Raw genomic sequence first — 20,967 nt, 5'->3', positions numbered from 1 at the left:
ATTATATATATATATGTAATTTCTTTGATTACCAATGAGATTGAGCATTTTTGAATCATTTACTGGTTTTCATGTTTCCCCTTTTCTGATTTCTTAGTCATTTCTTTTACTCACTTTTCTAATGATAGATTTGTCTTTTCCTTCATATATATTTTTATTATATATATTTGATATTTATACCTATCTACATCTGAGACTTTTTTCTCTATGAATAAAAACTTTTCTGACATATGACACAAATATATTTTTGTAATTTGTAATTTGCCTTTTACCTTTATGATGTTATTTTATCATACAAAAGTAGCCCATTTTTAAAATTTCAAGCGCACTGATGATTTCCTTATGATTTCTGTGTTAAGAGTTTTGCTTAATTTGTGCAGCCACTCTGGAAAACAGTATAGAGGTTCCTCAAAAAGTTGAAAATAGAGCTACCATACAACCCAGCAATTGCACTACTGGGTATTTACGCCAAAGATAAAAATGTAGGCATCTGAAGGGGTATGTGCACCCCGATGTTTATAGCAGCAATGTCCACAATAGCCAAACTGTGGAAAGAGCCAAGATGTCCATGGACAGATGAATGGATAAAGAAGATGTGGTATATATATATACAATGGAATATTATGCAGCCATCAAAAGGAATGAAATCTTGCCATTTGCAAGGACGTGGATGGAACTGGAGGGTATTATGCTGAGCGAAATAAGTCAATCAGAGAAAGACATGTATCATATGACCTCACTGATATGAGGAAGTCTTAATCTCAGGAAGCAAACTGAGGGTTGCTGGAGTGGGGGGTGGGTGGGAGGGATGGGGTGGCTGGGTGATAGACATTGGGGAGAGTATGTGCTATGATGAGGGTTCTGAATTGTATAAGACTGATGAATCACAGACCTGTACCTCTGAAACAAATAATACATTATATGTTAAAAAAAAGAAGTAGAAGAAGAAGAAGATAGCAGGAGGGGAAGAATGAAGGGGGGTAATCGGAGGGGGAGATGAACCATGAGAGACTATGGACTCTGAGAAACAAACTGAGGGTTCTAGAGGGGACGGGGTGGGGGGATGGGTTAGCTTTGTGATGGGTATTAAAGAGGGCTTGTACTGAATGGAGCACTGGGTGTTATATGCAAACAATGAATCATGGAACACTACATCAAAAACTAATGATGTAATGTATGGTGATTAACATAACATAATAAAATTTTTTAAAAAAAAGAGTTTTGCTTAAAAGTCCTTCACCTCCCCAGTATCATATAACTTAACATTGTGTTTACTTCTAGTAGTTTACTCTCTCTACTTGAGTCTTGAAGCCATCTGCCCTGTGGTATGAAATGCAGACCTTCCTTTTTCCTATATATTTCCCCAGAGGTTTGAAAGGCAAACTCTTATCACACAAAAGTTGTACATACACCCAATTCTTTTCTGCTGTCTCTGCTGCTTCACAAAATTCAGTCAGTGGTAAACTGTCTTCAATTCCAAAGTACATGGTTCATTTCAAAATCTAGTATGACAAGTCATCGTTTTTCTTCTTCTTTTTCAAAAGTTTGTTAAAAGTTGTGTGTAGGTGAATGCCATGACTGGAACTATGCCTGGGAATATTAATCTCACACTATATAGGATGGACTAAAAAAGGTGAAGAGATTATAAAGAGGAACCCAGGACTGGGCAACTACTTGAAGTAAGTGGTCTCAAAGACAAATCATGTCATTTTGAGTTTTAATCACCAACTGAAGACAGGGAAAAAAAATCTTACTGACATCAAATTATGATCTAAAGGTCTTTATACATAAACTCTGAGGGATATGATTAAAAACCCAAGGCTGTTAACTGACCTGGAAAAACTATCAAAGTAAACCTGAGGATGCTCTCTCAGCTGTGGGCAGAGGGATGGAGGTGACTCATCTGTCAGCCCACTGCAAGATGTGTACTTTGCTGTTAGTCTAGGACTCTAGGATAGAACTTATTTGAGTTAAAAAAAAAAACTTATCAGAGAAAATGGCAGTATGGGGAATGCTGGGAGTCCATCCCTTCCCTAGAAACACCCAAAAACCTGACAAAAAATGTGAGATCAACCTTACCACACTCTGAGAGTCAAATGTTTACAACTAGGTGAAAGCTTAGCCAGGAAAAAGGTGAGTGAATCTGGGTAGACCAGTGCTGCCATCTGACTTACCCAGAAGAATTGAGAACAAGTGTTCAAAAAACTTGTATATAAATATTCATAGGAGCACTGTTTATATAACCAAAAGGTGGAAACAACCAAATGTACATCAAATCAAAAACACAAGAAACAACAAGCGTTGGTGAGGATGTGGAGAAAAAGGAACCCTCATGCACTGTTGGTGGGAATGCAAACTGGTGCAGCCACTCTGGATAACTTTATGGAGGCTCCTCAAAAATTTAAAAATAAAACTGCCATATGATCTAGCAATTCTATTTCTAGGTATTTACCCAAAAAATAAGAAAACACTAATTTGAAAAGATATATGCACCCCAATGGTTATAGCAGCATTATTTACAATAGCCAAGATATGGAAACAGCCCAAGTATCCAATCATACATCAATGGATAAAGAAGTTGTGAGATATATATAATAGAATATTACTCAGCCATAAAAAGATAGGCGCCTGGGTGGCTCAGTGGGTGCCTGGGTGGCTCAGTTGGTTAAGCGACTGCCTTCAGCTCAGGTCATGATCCTGGAGTCCCAGGATCGAGTCCCGCATCAGGCTCCCTGCTCAGCAAGGAGTCTGCTTCTCCCTCTGACCCTCCCCCGTCTCATGCTCTCTCTATCTCATTCTCTCTCTCAAATAAATAAATAAAATCTTTAAAAAAAAAAAAAGAATATTACTCAGCCATAAAAAGAATGAAACCCTGCCATTTGCAACAAGATGAATGGAGCTAGAGAGTATAATGCTAAGTGAATAAGTCAGCTGAAGAAATAAATACCAGATGATTTCACTCATATGTAGAATTTAAGAAACAAAACAAATGAACAAAGAAGAAAGAGACAAACTAAAAAACAGACTTTTAATTATAGAGAACAAACTGGTGGTTACCAGAGGGGAGGTGGGTGGGAGGATGGGTGAAATAGATGATGGGGACTGAAGAGTACACTTATCACAATGATCACTGAGTAATGTATAGAATTGTTGAATATAGTGATATTGTACACCTGAAACCCATATAACACTGTGTTAACTATACTGGAATTTAAATACATACATACATACATAAAAAGAAAAGCTGAGGAAAATAATTGCCTTTCATATACAGAAAAATGCTATATATTATTTCTAATATATGCAATGCTCTTAGAAATCAAAAAGGAATAGGCAAAAATCAGAATGGGAAATTTAAGAGAAAAAGAAAGAATATACAAAAGGCTTTCAAACATTTGGAAAGAAGACTTGACCTCCCTTATAATAAGATAAATGTCAAATAAAATTATATTATTTTTCACCTCTCTAATTGGTAAGATATACAAAATAGACAGCATGGTGTATGGGTGAGAGGGAATTTTTACAATTATAGCAATTTTCCTATATTGCTCGGTAGGGTGGAAGTTGATAAAACACTTATAAAACAATTTGGTAATATATGTGTAAATTGCTAATACATGTATCTTGTGACCTAATGACTTAATTTCTAGGAATTTATTATAAAGAAATACTCTTATACATGTGACATAACATACACAGACTTACTGTTCTTAAGATCATAAAGTTGGAAATAACCAGAAATATCCATCAAGGAACTGTTAATAAATAATAAGACACACCACACAGTAGAATAGGATTGAAAAAATTTCTATGTACAAATAAAGAATGTGCTCCCAAAAAATTACTACATGAAAGAAACAAGGAGTAGAACAGGGTGCATAGTACATTTACCATTTATGTAAAACAAGAATATGAAAATATATGGATTTGCTTTAAAGATACATGACCTATTTCTGAAGAGATATTTTAAATTTTATGAAACTGACTGCATCAGAGCAAACAAATGGGTGTCAAGAGAAAAGTGGGAGAATGGTATTGTTTAAACTTTTGTACATTTTGAATTTGAAACTCTATAAATATATTCCTTATTTTAAAATATTAGATACATATTTTAGGGAATACTCTTAAGTATAAATGGCAGTATTTAACCAATGGTATCAAAGATTCCACAATGATAGACTTAATTGATGCAATAACAAAAATTAAGACATTATTGAGATATAACAGCATTAAGACCTCATTAAAAACAATTGCTGGATGTAAAACTTCATGAGAAATTTAACATACTTCTGATATCATTAAATCTGGGGCTTTTGCCTTTTACTCATGTACAGTACAGACTATACGGTTTCCCCGTCAACTTACAAGAGAATCCCAGTTGGTCCCTGCTGAGGGAGCCTTGAGGCTAGGTCTGTAAATGAATGCAGTGAGGCCAGTCCCAGTACACAAGGTAAGCAGCAGCACTGGGGCTGGTGTTCACGAATCCCAGTGCCACAGGCCACCTGACGGATTTGGGCTGCTGGGCTTACCTTCCCACCCCCCCGAACTGCAAGATTTCTTCTCCTCTTACCACTGTGAGTGTTCCAGAAGTACCATCAACAGGAAGTGAGCAGATCTGGACCACAATCTGAGCTTCTAAGAGACTCCGAGAACACATTTTCTTCCAGTCCACTGCTAAAAATTTTATATGGTTTGCATCATTTAATGTAGCTAGTGACACCAATACATATAAATTCCCCTACTTTACACACTCACATACTAAAGATCGACATCAAGGAACCTGCCCATCCATGTGTTGCACAAAAGTAGTGCAGCTGAACGTAGGCCTCAGACATGGAGGGAAGAAGAGGCTAGTTAAAACCAACCAACCAACAACTTTCTTGGAATCCTTCACAGGAGACTGAGTACCTGGATTTCAGGGCTTAGTGAGGTCATGAAGTCCATGAATGGTGAACTCTAGAATTCACAGTATGTGATTCCCAATTTTCTACAAAACATGGAAGACCTAATATTTGAAAATTTTATCAGCCTATGTTCTGCTTCAGTTGACACATTTGTTATTTTTTACTGATGCATCAACTAACATTAAAATAAGTCACTCGATTTGCCGGAGACCATGACAAAGGAATGACAGAGCAGTCCAGTTCCAGGGAGCTTACAGCAACTCCCATCCCTGCAAACAAACCCTCAATGGTATCATTTCCCTCCCTTCCTTTAGCTGATTCCTCCTTCTAATTTTATTTCTAATGGTCCTGTGTGCCACCTCAAATATTTTTCTGAAGTAGTCAGAATATGAACCAACAGCTGAAAAGAAATCAAACCCAATGCCAGTTAAAAGAACTGAAACAGAGGTGTACCCAGAATGCCTGTGAAGTGCCAGACTGTGCTGGCTGGCAGGGGAGTATTTGGTGTTTGGGGGAGAAAGCAACACAGTGTGCTGTGCTGTGTTACATCAGGCATGCATATTGAGGGGACACTATAACCCAGGTAAGAGATGGCCAGGCAGGCGCCAGAGAAAATGATCCTTCCCTGCCCAGCCCCCAGGTGGTTTGTCATACCTCTTCAGCACTCCCGGCATACCTGCATAAACCCTACTGCACAACAGTGTTGTTGCGTGCACATTTCAGTTCTGTGTTTCTCTTGAAGATGCTTGAAGGTGATTAGAATGATGTCTTTTGTGTCCTAAACACCTAACAAAATGTGTGGCACATTCTAAATTATTCAGTAAGTGCTAAATGATTTAGTGAATAAGTAAATTAATGAATAAATCAATATCTAAGTCTGAAGCTGAACCTTCGAGAAGTAGAATGTGACCAAGTAGTAAAGGAGAATATCCAGGCAGAAAGATCAGCAAGGGCTGAAAAGCACTGAGAATAGAGGCCCTGGGTTTTTCATGGAAGGCCTGGGAGTTGAAATGGTGAAAGGGAACATACTGGAATGTGTCAGAAGGAGGCTGAACAGATAAACAGAGGACCCAATCACCAAGTGTCTCTTACACCATGCTTTCTCTGAAAATGAACACCTTACTTTATTTGGGTAATTAATATCACATTAACACTCAAATGCTAACTGAAGGCATCCCTGTTCAATTCTTTTAAATCAAGAACAATTTCATTAATAATAGGTAAAAGCCAAATATAGTACATTATATTTGATTGTTTAGAAATGATTATTTAAACAATGGTAACTTCATGGAGAGTGGTGGTATCATCGTTTGAATAATCCATCTCTAATCATCTTATCCATTCCACAGTGTGACCAACCTCAACTTTCAAGTTGCCTGAAGGCATGAAGATACAATTGAGACGGGCTGCCCAGAAACTCAAAATGAATATACTCCAATAAGACTCCTGAGAACAACTCCCTCCTTTATTGAATACCACTTGAGAAACGCATTGCCCCCACTGAGGACAGTACCTAACATGTGCTCCTGTCAGTCACTTGGTGCCGTGGTGACAGGTCTGACAATCGTTGAAGGCCATAGTTAGAGAAGGGAAGAATGCTTTGTATCAGGTATGATTACAAAACAATATGACTCTTTCTGTTATAAATACGGCGAATCCAAAAGTCCTCATCCCCAAACTTTTAAACTTTTAAAGTGACCATTTAAAAATTTGAAATCAATACATTTCACCCTGTGAGCCGCAAGGAAGATAGAAACTATTTTTTTAGGTGATAACACGACTCTGTTACATGCTGAGGACATTCTGAAGCACAGTGTCAGCTCAGTGCAGTCAGAAAGAAAATTGACCGCAGCAAAGCTAAAATAATCTTTGGCAGGTATTTGCCAGCATTCAAATGGGCTGCATTCAATAGCTTCCTTCATCAGGCCAGTTCTGGGAGTGGCAGGCTGAGAACTGTCTGCGGCTGATCCCACTGAGAAGGAAACAGTGGGGAAGGCTACTCAGTTGCATGCTCCATAGGAGCCCTTCTGAGGTTCAGTTTAATGGTTGGGGTTGCCAACTGGTCACCCCTATCCAGGCAATTTTCTAGGTAAATCATCACTTCACCTTCCTTCCTTTGGTGCTCTGGGGTCCTGGCTGCACTTACTCAGGAATTTGGAAAGATTTCTTTTTTTAATTTTTGAAAACTTAAGTGCACACAAAACTCGTACATGAATGTTTATAGAAGTATTATCTATTTTTTTAAGATTTTATTTATTTATTTGAGAGAGAGCAAGAACATGAGCACCATGTTGGGGTTGGGAGGACGGGCAGAGGGACAGAGAGAGAGAGAGGGAGAAGCAGACTCCCCACTGAGCAAGAAGCCTGATGCAAGGCTCTATCCCAGAACCCTGGGATCATGACCTGAGCCGAAGTCAGATTCTTAAACAACTGAGCCACCCAGGTGCCCCAGAAGTATTATTTCTAATAGTCTGATCTAGGAGCCAACTCAGACATTGTTCAGTGGGTGAATAGTGAAACAAACAGTGGTCCAACCATTCTATGGAAGCTTCATGGTAATGAAGAAGAACCCTTCGAATGCACTGCAACTTGCATGGATCCCAAGGGAATTATGCTGAGTGAGAAAACAATCTCATACATACTTTAGGACTTCATTTGTACAACTGTCTCAAATGATAAAAGTATAGAGACAGAAAAGAAAGTAGTGGTTAGGGATAGCGGGGGAACAGGGAGACTTTATAGGGAAACACAGGGACCCTTATGATGGAATCGTTCTGTATCTTGACATGAGTAATGCAATTACTAAAAGTAAATTCACACATACACACACAAACACGAATAAATGTAAAAATTGGTAAAATCTGAATAAAGTCAGTGGAGAGTATCAATTCAGTATTTAGGATGTGATATAGTAATATTGTACTACAGTTTTACAAGATGTTTACATTACAGGAGGAAACTGGGTAAAAGGCACGTGGGATCACAGTATTATATCTTACAGCTACATGTAAATATATAATCATCTCAAAATAAAAAGTATAAAAACAAATTCTTTGGGGAGAAATTGTTGACCCAGCATTCATGCCACATTGTGGCCTACCTTAGTATGGAGTGGGCTGGCCTCTATTTTTGGTGAGAATGGTTTATTAATTTTTCATCCGTAGGGCATCCAAGTTCACGTCAGAAGACCCAGGTCAGTCCAAATCCACTGAGTGCTGGTTTAGGGTCCTGAGCCAGCTCTTCCCTGCTCCAAGCCCTAGTTTTGTTGTCTGTAGAATGTGACCAGTCACCCCTTTCCTGCCTAGTTTATGGGGCTGCAAAGCAAGGGTGCAATGGTCAGCTCTCCTGTGTGTATATAGGTATTTGGGTATGTATGTCTATATTTATGTGATACAAATCATCCCACCTGATTGAAATCATTAAGATAATTTTTGTTTTCAAATAAATGTATTCTTATTAATAGAAGAATATTAAAATTACATATACATATATAAATATATGTAATATATAAACATATTTGTATATATAAAAATATATATACATATACATATATATTTATATATTCATTTCCCTGATACTTTGGGGGTTACTGTAGTAGACAGTAGTATATTGTATATAATAGACGCTCAGTGATTGGTCAAATGAGGGCAGCTAAATTGATAATTCAAGGAGGCATCTAAGCAAAGGCCGGACAAATATTGACCAGAGTCAGGTTACACACCTTTGTGGTTCTTTCTAATCCTGTCAGTCTATACACCTTTAAAACTATTTCATGGTGAAATTTATATCTCCAGCCCAAACCTCCCACTCCCCGAACTCCAGACCTGTACATCCAATTGCCTACGCAGTGTTTCACACGGATGCCTAACAGACATTTCAAACTCAGCCTGTTGGCAATGGAGCCCCTGTTGTTTCCCGAGCCTGACCCACTTCCAGCTTCTTCATCTTATCCAGTGACACCTCCATCCTAGCTGCTCAAGCCCAGAACCTCAATCACCCTTGATTTCTCTTTTTTCATATTCCATGTCCATTCCATCAGCAAATCCTATTGACTACATTTTCAGAAAACATTCATAATTCAACTACTTTTCACCATCTCTAATGACAGCCCCTGATCCACAACACCAGCATGTGCCGCATGTCAAAGCAACCTCTCTGTGGCTGACTGAACAACAGCCCATGTGTCTAGGCCCCCTTGCAGCTGCATACTTTGCTAGTGCTCTCCCACACAGACTCCCGGCTGTGACCTACAGCCTGTATGGAGATTTGAAAAGCACTGTTCACCTTCTTGTTGCCTAGGGACCCCCAAGCCACCTTTTGAATAGCTGCCTGGGCCATCCTGCTGAGCAATGAGAGACTCACTGATCAGTCACTTTGTCCTGCCAGCCAACAACCAGCCACTCTCCAACAGCAGAGCCACCTGAGAAGTATTATTGGTGCCCAGATTCACAAGTGATCCCAGCCGGGAGCAGCAGGACTGTTCTGCTCAGGCCAGCTCACATTGTCAACCCCGGAATCATGAAATAAAGGGCGTTGCTGTGAGTCCCTGTGGCATGGAGGAATTTGTTACACAGCCTCCTAATGGCCGTCCCCTTCCACATTTGCCCTCCACAGTCCACTCTCAACACAGTTGACAAGGCAATCACCATGGGGAGCAGTGGGGTCAGAGAAGCCGGAGGCCAGAATATAGAAGGGGTCACAGTAAACCTTTGTTTCTATTCTCAGTATCATTGGGGGCCACTGCAGCTATGCATCAGAGAAGTAATATGGTTCACTGTCTTAAAGCAATGTCTCTGTCTACTGTGTTGAATAGACTGGGCGCACCGGCCTCCCTCCGCACCTGCTCATCACAGGCCCTTTGCATGGGTTGTTGCCTCTTCCAAAACACTCTGCCCTCAGAGATACACACCCTGCACCTCTTTCCACTCATTTCTCCAATGTTATTTTGACAGAGAGGCCCATGTTGGCCACCCTATTTTAAGTTGCAACTCTCCCCACAGCACCCTTTTCCCCTTACCCTGATTTTTGCTTTATTTCTTAAGCTTTGGTCATTTTTAACATAACGTGAAAATTACTTATGGATTATGCTTTTTGCATATCTCTCCCCGCTACCCCACCACGAGAATTTGAGCTCCAGGCAGAGATCAGCCTGCTTAATACGTAAATCTCAAGCTTTAACTCAGATGATAGCAACAAGTGAGAAGGTCTTGAGACAGCGCTGAAGCTCTTTGTGTGTGAAAACATATTAGTCAGAGCACAAAAGCTGTTTTAGGTCTTTAACCACAACTGATTCATCCTGAGCTCTCAGGCTGTGCTGGTGCTGGTTACACAATCTTGGTGACTACTACCCTTGACTCTGCCACCTGGTACTCTTACCAGGGCAACAGAACACAGTGCAGACAACACAGATAGGACAGCCTCAGAGAGCCCAAGCCAGACACAGGCTGTGGGGGAGTCTCCGTGGGGCGGAACAGTCTGCAGGTTGCTGACTAACAGCCCAGAGCCTGCAGGGAGCTCTGAAGGGCCAGGCAGCACTTCCTCTCAGCTCTACAGAGCAGCAGCTCAGGGGCTCTTCCAACAGTGCAGACAGATCAGCAGCTCTTGGCCTTTGCCTCATATTCTGTTGCTGAAAAATAGAAGGAAAATTCTGCAGGATCTAAGCTGACTCTAAACAGGATGCGTGGGGGGTGAGTATTACACAGTGGTGTGTGGAAGGATGGAGTCATGAGGAGGTCATGCACTCACCAAGTGAGATGGATGTCATTCAGAGGGGTGTCTCTTCCTGCTTACAGCCCACTTCAGCTGTCCTCTGCTGTCTGTGACCAACACATTCAAATTAACACAAAAAGAAATTTTGTGAAGAATTTAGGTGTATAAGCCAATCCACTAAATATAAACACGAATGTTTTGTGGTTATGAAGATGTGTTTGTTTACTCCAAATGTGATTATTTTGCCATCCTTCCTTACATATTCAAATTTATTAGGTCCTCACTTCAGGGTGTAAGAAATGGTCCTTCTAAATTAAGCTTCTACAGTGAGGCAGTGGGAGAGAGAGTCCAGGAACCAGAGGATGAAAGACGATTTGTTCTTGAGAGGACCCTGAAGTTCTATGGGAAGGTACCACACACCTTCCTTGAGGACCAAGACTTGGTCCAGTGCGCAGAGCCCACCTTGGGACAAGTACTCTGAAAGGAACAGGGGGACAGTCCCAGAGCCCTCTGTGCCCTTGCCTGAGAGCTGAGAGGAACCATAGCACCTCCCTGGTGGTGCCAGTGGAGAACTGGATGAGGCTTTTCAGGAGAGGAGTTGAGAACATATGAAGCACTTGGTCAATCTTAGCTGCTTTTGTTACCGTGGCCATGGCAAGATGGTAGCCTGGCCCCCTGGACTTTTTCCCTGGTCCACTGTACACTCCTCATGGGGTCAGAAATCAAGACAGGCAGAGCACACACAGGACAGGTTCACACAACAGCTTGGCAAAAAAAGCAAATTCTAGAATAATCCATCCCTCCATGGAGTTCAACTGTGAACATGCACTAATGGAGTCCCTCCAAATCCTCCTCCACATGCAACCTCACGGGTATGTATTGTCAGCTTTACCAAGTTGATCATTATGAGTTGACAGAGGCTCTTTTTGATTCATTTCCAGGTCTAGGAGTCTGTGTGTTCCTAGGGAAAAACACCTACACCTGCTTTCAGATGCAATATCAAACCCAAGTTGCTGTGAGACCTTGGGCAGCACACATAACCTTCCAGTGCCTGAGTTTTCCTTGTGGTTAAAGGGCATGTCATAATAAAGAATATATGTAAACACGCATCTACATTATCCCAAAGAAGGAATGCAGACATCCGTGTTATGCCCTTTGTTCCCTCCACTTCAATAGCAATGTTTTGGGAACCTCTCAGCTGGCCATAAGTTTATATAACCCTTCATCTCCCAATTTTAATAGAGAAATATGCTTGAGGTTTTACAGAGCACTTATGGTTCACATAAAAACATCAAATTCTGCATTGTAATATGTGAAATAAATCCAATTTTCATCACTAATGATAATAAAAGGAAACATTATTTGAAAAAAAAGCCTATTCTACACCTATAATTGTAAATAGTAATCATCAGAGGGACCAAATACAAATAAGCTCCAAGATAGATGAAGCAGCATTATTTTTCCACTTGACTTTCTCATAACTACCAGTTATTGAACTTTGAGTCTAATTTCTAGATTTCATGCACTCTTGTTTCCCCAGTCTTGCCAAACTCATTAATTTATCACTAAATGGTTATTAGCATGACTAAATGGCATATGTCAGTTTATACATTTGGGATGCAATAGTGAGCATGATAGGCATAGAGTCCTCTGGTGAAGAGTGATGAAGTTCTGGTACAACAGTAAGTCCTAAGACTGGGGCAAAAACAGAATCCCCTCACAGTCCACAGTGGCTCTTCACCCCACCTTGGGGCCCAGGGTTCTTGGAATGGGAATGGGCCAGATCCAAAATGGTAGGAAAAGTTAGTAGGGCAATAAGTGGGAAGACTATTTCAAGCAGAGGGAACAACAAATTTAAGACCTCAGAGTACATGAGAGCATGATGTATTTATATCAGAAGGCTATGATGGTGAAACATCATATGGTAAATAAAGGCTTTAGCAAAGGCATGCTAAGCATTCTGGACTTTATCTTCTCAAAAATAATGGAGAACCATTGATATATGTGTGGGGAAACTATAGTGTATGGGATAGAGGAACCCAGGGGAAGAGGACGCCATAAGATAGAGGGGTCAGCTTTGCCCAGTGCCACAGAGAGGTCAAGTAAGAGAAAGAGAGCAGTGGTGAAGGCAAACAACCCCCATTGCTCTAAATGAATCCCAAACCTTAGGAACTTGACACAACAGAAGTTAGCTTCTCACTCACACAAAATCTACTGTAGATGTTCCTGGTAACAGTCTTCTGTATTGTCATTCAGGAACCCACGTGTCTTCCACACTGTGGTTCTACCCTCCTTAGTTTCTTTCCATTCAGCCAGATGATGGGAAATGGATTGCAGGAAAGAGGTGTCTATGAGCCGGGATTGGAAGTCACATATATTGCTTCTGCACATATTCCGTTAGCCAGAAGTCAGTCACATGGCTAAGGTGAGAAAATATAGTCCAGCTATATGCTTGTGATGAAAAAGGACACAGATTTGGGGTAACCTTTATAAGTCTCTGCTACAAGGACTAAAAAAATGATCCTTTAGATTTAACAATAAAAGATGATTATTGACTGTATCAGTTAGCTATTGCTGCCTAACAAACCACTCCAAGGCTTTGTGGTTTAAAAAAAGCAATTATTTATTATTTCTCATGGGTCTATGGGTTGACTAGGAAGCTCTACTAAGATGGGGAGGGCTCCTGGATTTAATTTGGGCTCGCTCACGATCCTGTTATCAGCACAGGCCAGATGAGGTTCAACTGGCAAGAATGACTCAGTTGGGCTCCACACAGCCTGGAGCATTCTCTGATGGTCAGCATGGACTTTTCACATAAAAGTGGCAGGATTCTAAGATAGAGGATGCACGCAAGACCCCTTGAGGGCTAGGTTTGGAACTGGCACATTCTATCACATTATATTGCCCAAAGCAAATTACAAGACAGTTCAGATTTAATGAGTGGGGACATAGACTAACCTTTTAACAGGAAAACTATAAAATCATATTGCAAGTGGTATAGATAACTTTACAGGGAGGGATGGAGAATTGCAGCCATTTTTCATGATCCATCTCCCACTGTGACTATGGCAAGAGCATTGCATATGATATGAGCTGTGGACTCTAAGTAGAAGCCCTGGACTAGAGAGTGAATCTGATTGTTGCATGGGGTGGCTTTGGGGGAGTTAGGAGGGGAAGATAAAAGAAAAGAATATAACTGGAAAGACAAAAGAAAAGCAAAATGAGAGCAGTAGGAGATGGCACAGTGGAACAAATTTGCAGTTTAGAAGCAAAAAAGTTGAAAATAAAAAGCAAAGACAGAAGTACCACAGTGACCACCCTACCTAACTCCAGAAGTTCAAACACAAATAATTTAAACTATTATTAGCTTGATAAAGGAAAAATAAGAATAGAATAAAAAATATGTATGCATGTGTATATCTAGCAAGAAAGCATACTTTGAGCCAGTATTTCTGTGTAATGCTGAGTAGATAACCAGATTAAGAGAATTTCTGGACTAGACAGGGCCATTCTCATTTCAATAAAGATGTATACTGAGAATTTCTATATGAATAATAGAAGTGGTTACCTCCACTTAGTTTGAGCAGTTCCTACATGCCAGAAGCTATGTTTAGTGCTGGAGCACATGTCCCTGCTCTGTGGAGCCCACGTTGGGCCCCACTCAAGCCTCTGCAGCGAGACAGGTGCTAAGGACAGAATAGTTGATAAGGAGATGAATGAATAGAGTAATCATGATGATCAGAGCTTCCTCACAAACCCCACCTGAGGTGTTTTAAATCTCCATCAAGGTTATTTAAAATATTCCCTTTTGGACAACTCAGGCTCATTGGTCATGGGCTCAGTCTTTCAGATTTTGCCCACTGCTTCTCTCTTCCTCAAGTTGTCAGCAAGGCACAGTGGAGTCGTCAGCACCCCGTGTTGCTGTAGAAGCTCAAGTGGCCATGGGTGTGGGCCTCTCCTACAACCTGCAACCCTCTTATCAGTGTGAGGGGAAGGGTGCTTCTAAACCTCAGTTCTTAGGGTTCTCTGGTGCTAATCTGAATGTCTCTGAAGCAACCAATTAACTATCACTTGTGACCCCTCCAACCTCTCTACCTTCTTCCCAGAAGCCTTCCATGCTAATAAGGGATGGGGCTTCAGGCTTCTCACCACTTGACAAAATACCTCTTTTTCCCTGGGGCTGTAACTCCATGGCAATACTCTAAGCTCCTAATGGTTCATGCTTCATGTACTGAGGAATTTAGAAATTGGGTGATTCCTCTCCCTCTTCTTCTCCCCTTCCCTCTCTCTTCCCCTCCCTCTTCCTCTTCCCCCTCCTCTCTACTTCTCTCCTATCTCTCTCAAGCTCTCTGAAGAACTTTGCTTTCCAGCATATTAAGTTGCCAAATAAAAATTGGATTTGACTGTAGAAAATGAAAAATGTCTTTGTTGTTCAGTAGGTGTCTGCTCTCTTCCTGTAGGATCAAAAGCCAGTGTCTTCTCTGATTGTAAACCCTGTAGGACACAAAGGTGAGTGTGATACAACAACACACATGGAAAATTTGTTCCCATTACAGAATTCCTACTCCTATTACCACTACCAGTACTTGTACTAACACTGCTTCTAATACTGCAGTTTTAACAATAAATATGGTTTTTTTTTAAGATTTTATTTATTTATATGAGAGAGAGAGAGAGCATGAGCAGGGTGAGGGGCAGAGGGAGAGGAAGAAGCAGACTCCCCGCTGAGTGGCAAGCCTGAGGCAGGGCTCCTGGGACTCCAGGATCATGACCTGAGCTGAAGGCAGATGCTTAACCAAATGAGCCATGCAGGTGCTCCAATAAATATGTTTAAGTGGCAAATGCTTCTTAGTGGGGAGGGATAGGAGACAAAAAGATTATTGGAATATACCATCCCCCCAGGACAGTCTTGGGCTTTCTCTGCTAATTTTGCTGTAAAATATTCCCCAATTTCTCAAATCAAAAAATGTTCCTTACCATTAATTCATTCATTCACTGAGTGCATAGTCAATGAATGCCTCTTATTCATCAGGCAATGTAGTAGGAACAGGATATATAGTGACAAATAAGGCAGACATGAAATGCATTGTCTTGAAGGGCAAACAAAGAGATACAAATCATTCTGTCCGCATTTTGTACATAGCTCTACTGTAGCACTCCACGTTTACTGAGCATTTCCCAGAATAACTAACAGCACCATATGCTCTGGTAGTGTACCCTAAAACTCAGTGTCAGTTAAGCCCTAACCATCGCCACACAAACACTTCTGGATGTTTTCATTATTATCACATGTAAGTTTTAAGTGCATGGCCAGATGAACCAGGAAACGCCCATTCCATCAGGTCAAAGACATGGTCACTGACTTCACATGGCAACTAAGGAAAGAACACATGACTTACGGCACATTTGCCTTAAAAGTCATCCTCCATTAAATGATCTTGTAATTAAACAGCCAGCAGAATCAACACAGGGAACACACCATGAGTTTGGAAATGTCATTGGCCCTTCTCACTTCCAACACCTCCAGATAAGAAGATTGGGGCAAGAATGTTGTCCAGTTTTTAGATGAAGACTTAATCACAAATTTTCGAGTTTTAATCTACAACACTCCCCTGAGCATTCTTGGAAAGAGAAAATACGTCAGAGCTACTTCTCTCTGCAGCTCCCCTCCCTAGAAGCAGAAAAGGAAAACTAAAGATTGTTACTCTTCCGTGCACCAGACAGTTGAATACTAGTTGACTTCCAGATGAGAAAGCTGTAAGGAGCCTCTCATTTTTAAAGCCTTCCTTGGACCAAACATTTAAGTAAAGTGTTATTGTAAGAATTTCAAGAAACAATTAAATAGGAAAAAAAAATAATTTTCTACAATACATAAAGGTTTCATTTTGCTTTGGTTTTTATTCATTTTTTTCTTTTGGTGGAAAAAAAGATTTCTCTCTTACAAATCAAATCAAGGCAAAGCCCGTGGTGGCAGAAAGATATGAACAAAGGAGGGAATGGTTGGCAGATGAGTCTGTCCAGAGAAGGAATTATATGAGCTCTCAGGTAGGGAAGGGTGAGAACACCAAGCTTTGGAAATGAAGATGAACATTTTAATTAAAAGGGGGTCTCTTGGGGCGCCTGGGTGGCTCAGTTGGTTAAGCGACTGCCTTCGGCTCAGGTCATGATCCTGGAGTCCCAGGATCGAGTCCCGCATCGGGCTCCCTGCTCGGCAGGGAGTCTGCTTCTCCGTCTGCCCTTCCCCCCTCTCATGTGCTCTCTCTCATTCTCTCTCTGAAATAAATAAATAAAATCTTTAAAAAATAAAAAAAAAATAAAAAAATAAAAGGGGGTCTCAGTGTTCTTAATTACAAGTGGGAAGATGGTTTTGAAGCACCATTTGAACAGATGTTGTTTAGAGACAATTCAAAAGAAGGAGGGTACACGGGAAGGGTTTCCACTATGAACTAGATGATCAAGCTTTCATCTCTACTGTGGGTGTGCAGGGACACAGTAACTGGATGCTGATAAACTGCACTTATTTCTCCCAAAAAGCACAAAACACTTTATAGAAATGTCATTAATTTTCAAAAATCACCCAAGGAAGCACTATTGATCACTATGTCCCAAGAGTTGTCTGGGTGGGGGCACCACCAAGGTCACTCACTCTCTGTACTTTCAGAGAATATGTATCAATCCCAAATATATGCTGAAGGCTTTAAAGAATCTACAGAGTCTTGTGTGAAGTAACTTGGATACAGCTTTTTTTTTCTTTTGTTTTTTTTTAAAATAAGGTTAAACAAATGTAGGTATTTAAAGTATAAATCTATCACCTTGGGAAGAATTATAGCCAAGTCAATTTATATCTCTACTATCTCCAGGCCAGAAAATCTAAAAGATACAAGATGATTGGCAAAATGAATTTTCTGGTTGTGTCTTTTAAACATTATGATTATGTTGCATGTTGAAGGGGGTGGCTTGTGTTTTCTTCATCTAGGTAAAGTTTGAAAAACTGACATAGATTAAAAGAGTTTGAGTGTAATTAAATTTATGAATACAGAGAAAAATATGAAGTTTTATTAACTATGGAAAAAATGTGGGTTCTTAGCTGCCCAGCCAGTTCACAAAGACAAAGGAGATCAGCTTACCGGGATTAAATAAACACAATATTTTATATTATAGTTCAAATGGATCCACTTGCAACAAGACTCAGGACCTAAAATTAGCTTACCAGATTGAACGTCTCCAGGGACCCTCAGGAGCCCTGCTCTGAGGTGCGTCACTGGATAGTAAGAGCCACATGAAGGGCACAGCGCAGCCCGCTCTCTAGACTAGGCTGCAGGCCTTGTAAATCTTGCTTGATTATTTTTTCACTTCACTGTATGGTGCATCTTCCACAGTCCTAAACATTCTGGGGTTGGGTTTTGTAACCAGTATAGTAGAAGCAAGGAGTGTGAAAGAGGATGTTTAGGCAAAAAAAGAAAATGCTTGGGAAGTCTATAGTGACACACCACAAGGCATGGTGTGTTGGGGAGGGTGGAGGGAGTCAGTGAAATCACAACTGAAAAGGGCGCTGGGATTAGGTTGGCCGATGACACCACTTTCGTGGATTAGTTTTCCAAGATCTAAGCAAATGCACTTGGGGCCAGTGTTCCAGGCTGAGGTGAGGGGACAGAAGCAGGACAAAAGGCCAGGGCAGAGGCCACCTTTCTGGGTGCAGGGCTGCTCTGCCAGAGGCCCCAGAGCCAGGAAGACAGGCATGGAGTAAAGTTCCCTTATTGAGTGTCCTTTGGCCAACCAGGAGCTTGGTAATGGGCGCCCACTATGGGTTTGCCAGCAACTCCCACAGATTAATATTTCAGGAGTTTAGGAACCCAGCTGAGCGTGAAAAGAGCATCCACTCAGAGTTAGGAATCACATTTCAGAACTGCAGGGGAAAGAGAGAAAAAACAAGTGTTTCTTGAGTGAAGAGGAAGAGGCTCATTCATCTCCTCGCTAATACAGACTCTGGAAACCTGAATCAACTCCTGCAACACAAAAGCATGAAGTGGGTCACACAGATTCCAATGTGTGATCAACAAGAGTTGTCCTTTTTAAAGAAATTTCCCTCTATCGTGTTTCTGGAGCAAAATGGAAATTGCTTAAACTTCCTTTGGTTAAAAAGTGCTTTTCAAGAATGTGTTTCCAAAACCAAAACAAAGACTTGAGACTGTACAATGTTTTTTTTGTTTGTTTTTTTTTTTTACAGGGACCAGGAAGGGCTTTATTCACTGTGTCCACGATATACTTGCTCTCTGCTCACAGAGAAGGGCAGATGGTGGTATTTTCTTTGCCTCACGAGCCTGTTTTTTCTTGAGAGGTCCCAGAAAACTGGAAGGAGGCCACCCTGTGAGGCTGAGGCTGCAGGGCACGTGGTGCATGCCTGCAATTGCACCATCTTAAGCAAATAGCTAGGGCCCCTCTCCTGGCCCTCACACCCCAGACCCAGACGGGTTGGCTATCACCAGCTCCCCACAACCGATCCATAGATTCCCCACCCCATGCCCCCCATCCCTGGTTCCCACCCGGACCCCATTCAGATCCAGGTCTCTTTGGCTCCTCCCAGACCCACAGCTCCCACCCAGATTTAGACCTCCCTGGACCCCCACCCGCACTTCTCTCCATACCCAGCTCCCCCCACCAGGTACTGGCTCCTCCACCCTACCCATTGCTCCCCCCCATCCTACACCCTGGATCCCGGCACCCCCCGGATTCCCCCCCTGCCCCCCCCCCACTCCCAGCTTCCCCCACACCTGGCTCCACCCTACCCTACTCCTAGTCTCCCTGCCCCCATTCAAGCCTCCCACTGGGGCCCTGGCTCCTCAGACCCCAGGACCCCTGTTTACCCTACACCCTAGCCTGGCTCCCACCCAGACTCAGGCCTGCCTCCCTGGGCTCCTGCCCCTCACCCCTCGTCTGCCCCCTCCCCTGCAGGCTCCTTTCCTCCTCCTCCCGCCCTTCCTCCCTCCCTGGAGCGTTCCCTGCCTGCCTATCATCTTGCTCTAATTGTTTCCAGATTCGTGTGGGAGGTCAGGGCCCGGGAGTGCTGCTTCATGCCAAGTTTATAAACAGAGCAGTGTTTCCAGATGGCCGCTGGCTCCAGCCTGGCGAGCAGGTTGATTGGGACCAGAATAACAACAGGTGGAGAGCAGACAATGAATTCCTTGACACTTATTTACTCCCTTAACTTTTTCTTCCTCTTACAGCCCTCAACTCCATCTGCCATAGTCACCTCCAACAGATTTCCAAAACGTTCAAATGAACAAGGGGGGAGGCAGTGGAATGCAAAAGAAAACAAGTTATTTCCCTAATGAGGGTGGCGAGTTGGATATGGAAAGCAGCAGGGGGTGGGGGGATGGAAATAAGTGATGCAGAGGCATGGAGAGAGAGACGTGTACCACCGTGGACGCCCCCAGCCAGAAACCAGAGCCTGACTGTGACCCACGTGGGAAAGAACAATAGCAAGGACTGAGTCATTGTCAGTGGGTCCAGCTAAGCTTTTGGAGGAGCAGAGGAGCTGCGAGCCCACCTACCCCCAATATGGCTGCCCTGCCACTCTCTGGTCCAGGCCCAGGGGACCCTAATATACTCTCTGACTCCTGAATCTGGGCCCTGCCCTACTCCTCAGGCTCCTGCATCTGAGCTGCCCCTGCCCACCCAGGGTTCCCACGCAGACCTTCTGACCGTGTTCTGCCTGCTAGCAGACCGTAGCCAGGAGTAAGTAGTATAATTCTTCTGGAGCAAGTATTCTGGGAAATGCTTCATGATTCTCTGAAGGAGGATTGACCAATGTGCTCAGAGCCCATTAAGATATCCAAGGGATTCAAATAGAAGGAAATAGGCTAGAGTTTGGACCGAATATCTGAATCGGTGAAAATGCACAAAAGGGTCTCCTGTGGAAGATCTTTCGACCACAAAACAATCTTCAGTTCACAATGGAGAGGGCTGGGAGGTGGCCTGAGGAAGAAGAGCCACACTGGGCCAACTGTTTTATGAAGTGAAATGAAGGGTTTTAGTAAACAGCAGCGGAGGCACCAGATGCCTCTAGTTAAACATGGAATTGTACCAGCAAGTTCTGCAGTGATTGAGAAACCTTGCAACAGATTTATACATGAGGGAATAAATTACAAGTTACACTGTCCGGCGAGCTGTCACAGAGGCCCCACTGACAGGACTCCAGACAGAAGAGCCCCTCACAGGGATACACATATGCGGCCACGCCAGTTGCACATGGGATCGTGAACAGGGCAGAACAGTCCTGAGAGGATGCTTCCAGCTAGAAACCAGGCTGGCTTTGTGGCAGAACGATGATGCTCACAGGTTTGAAACCCCGACC

The sequence above is a fragment of the Neomonachus schauinslandi genome, chromosome 4 (genome assembly GCF_002201575.2).
Source record: "Neomonachus schauinslandi chromosome 4, ASM220157v2, whole genome shotgun sequence".
Lineage (NCBI taxonomy): Eukaryota > Metazoa > Chordata > Mammalia > Carnivora > Phocidae > Neomonachus > Neomonachus schauinslandi.
Note: the sequence above shows the minus strand (reverse complement) of the source record.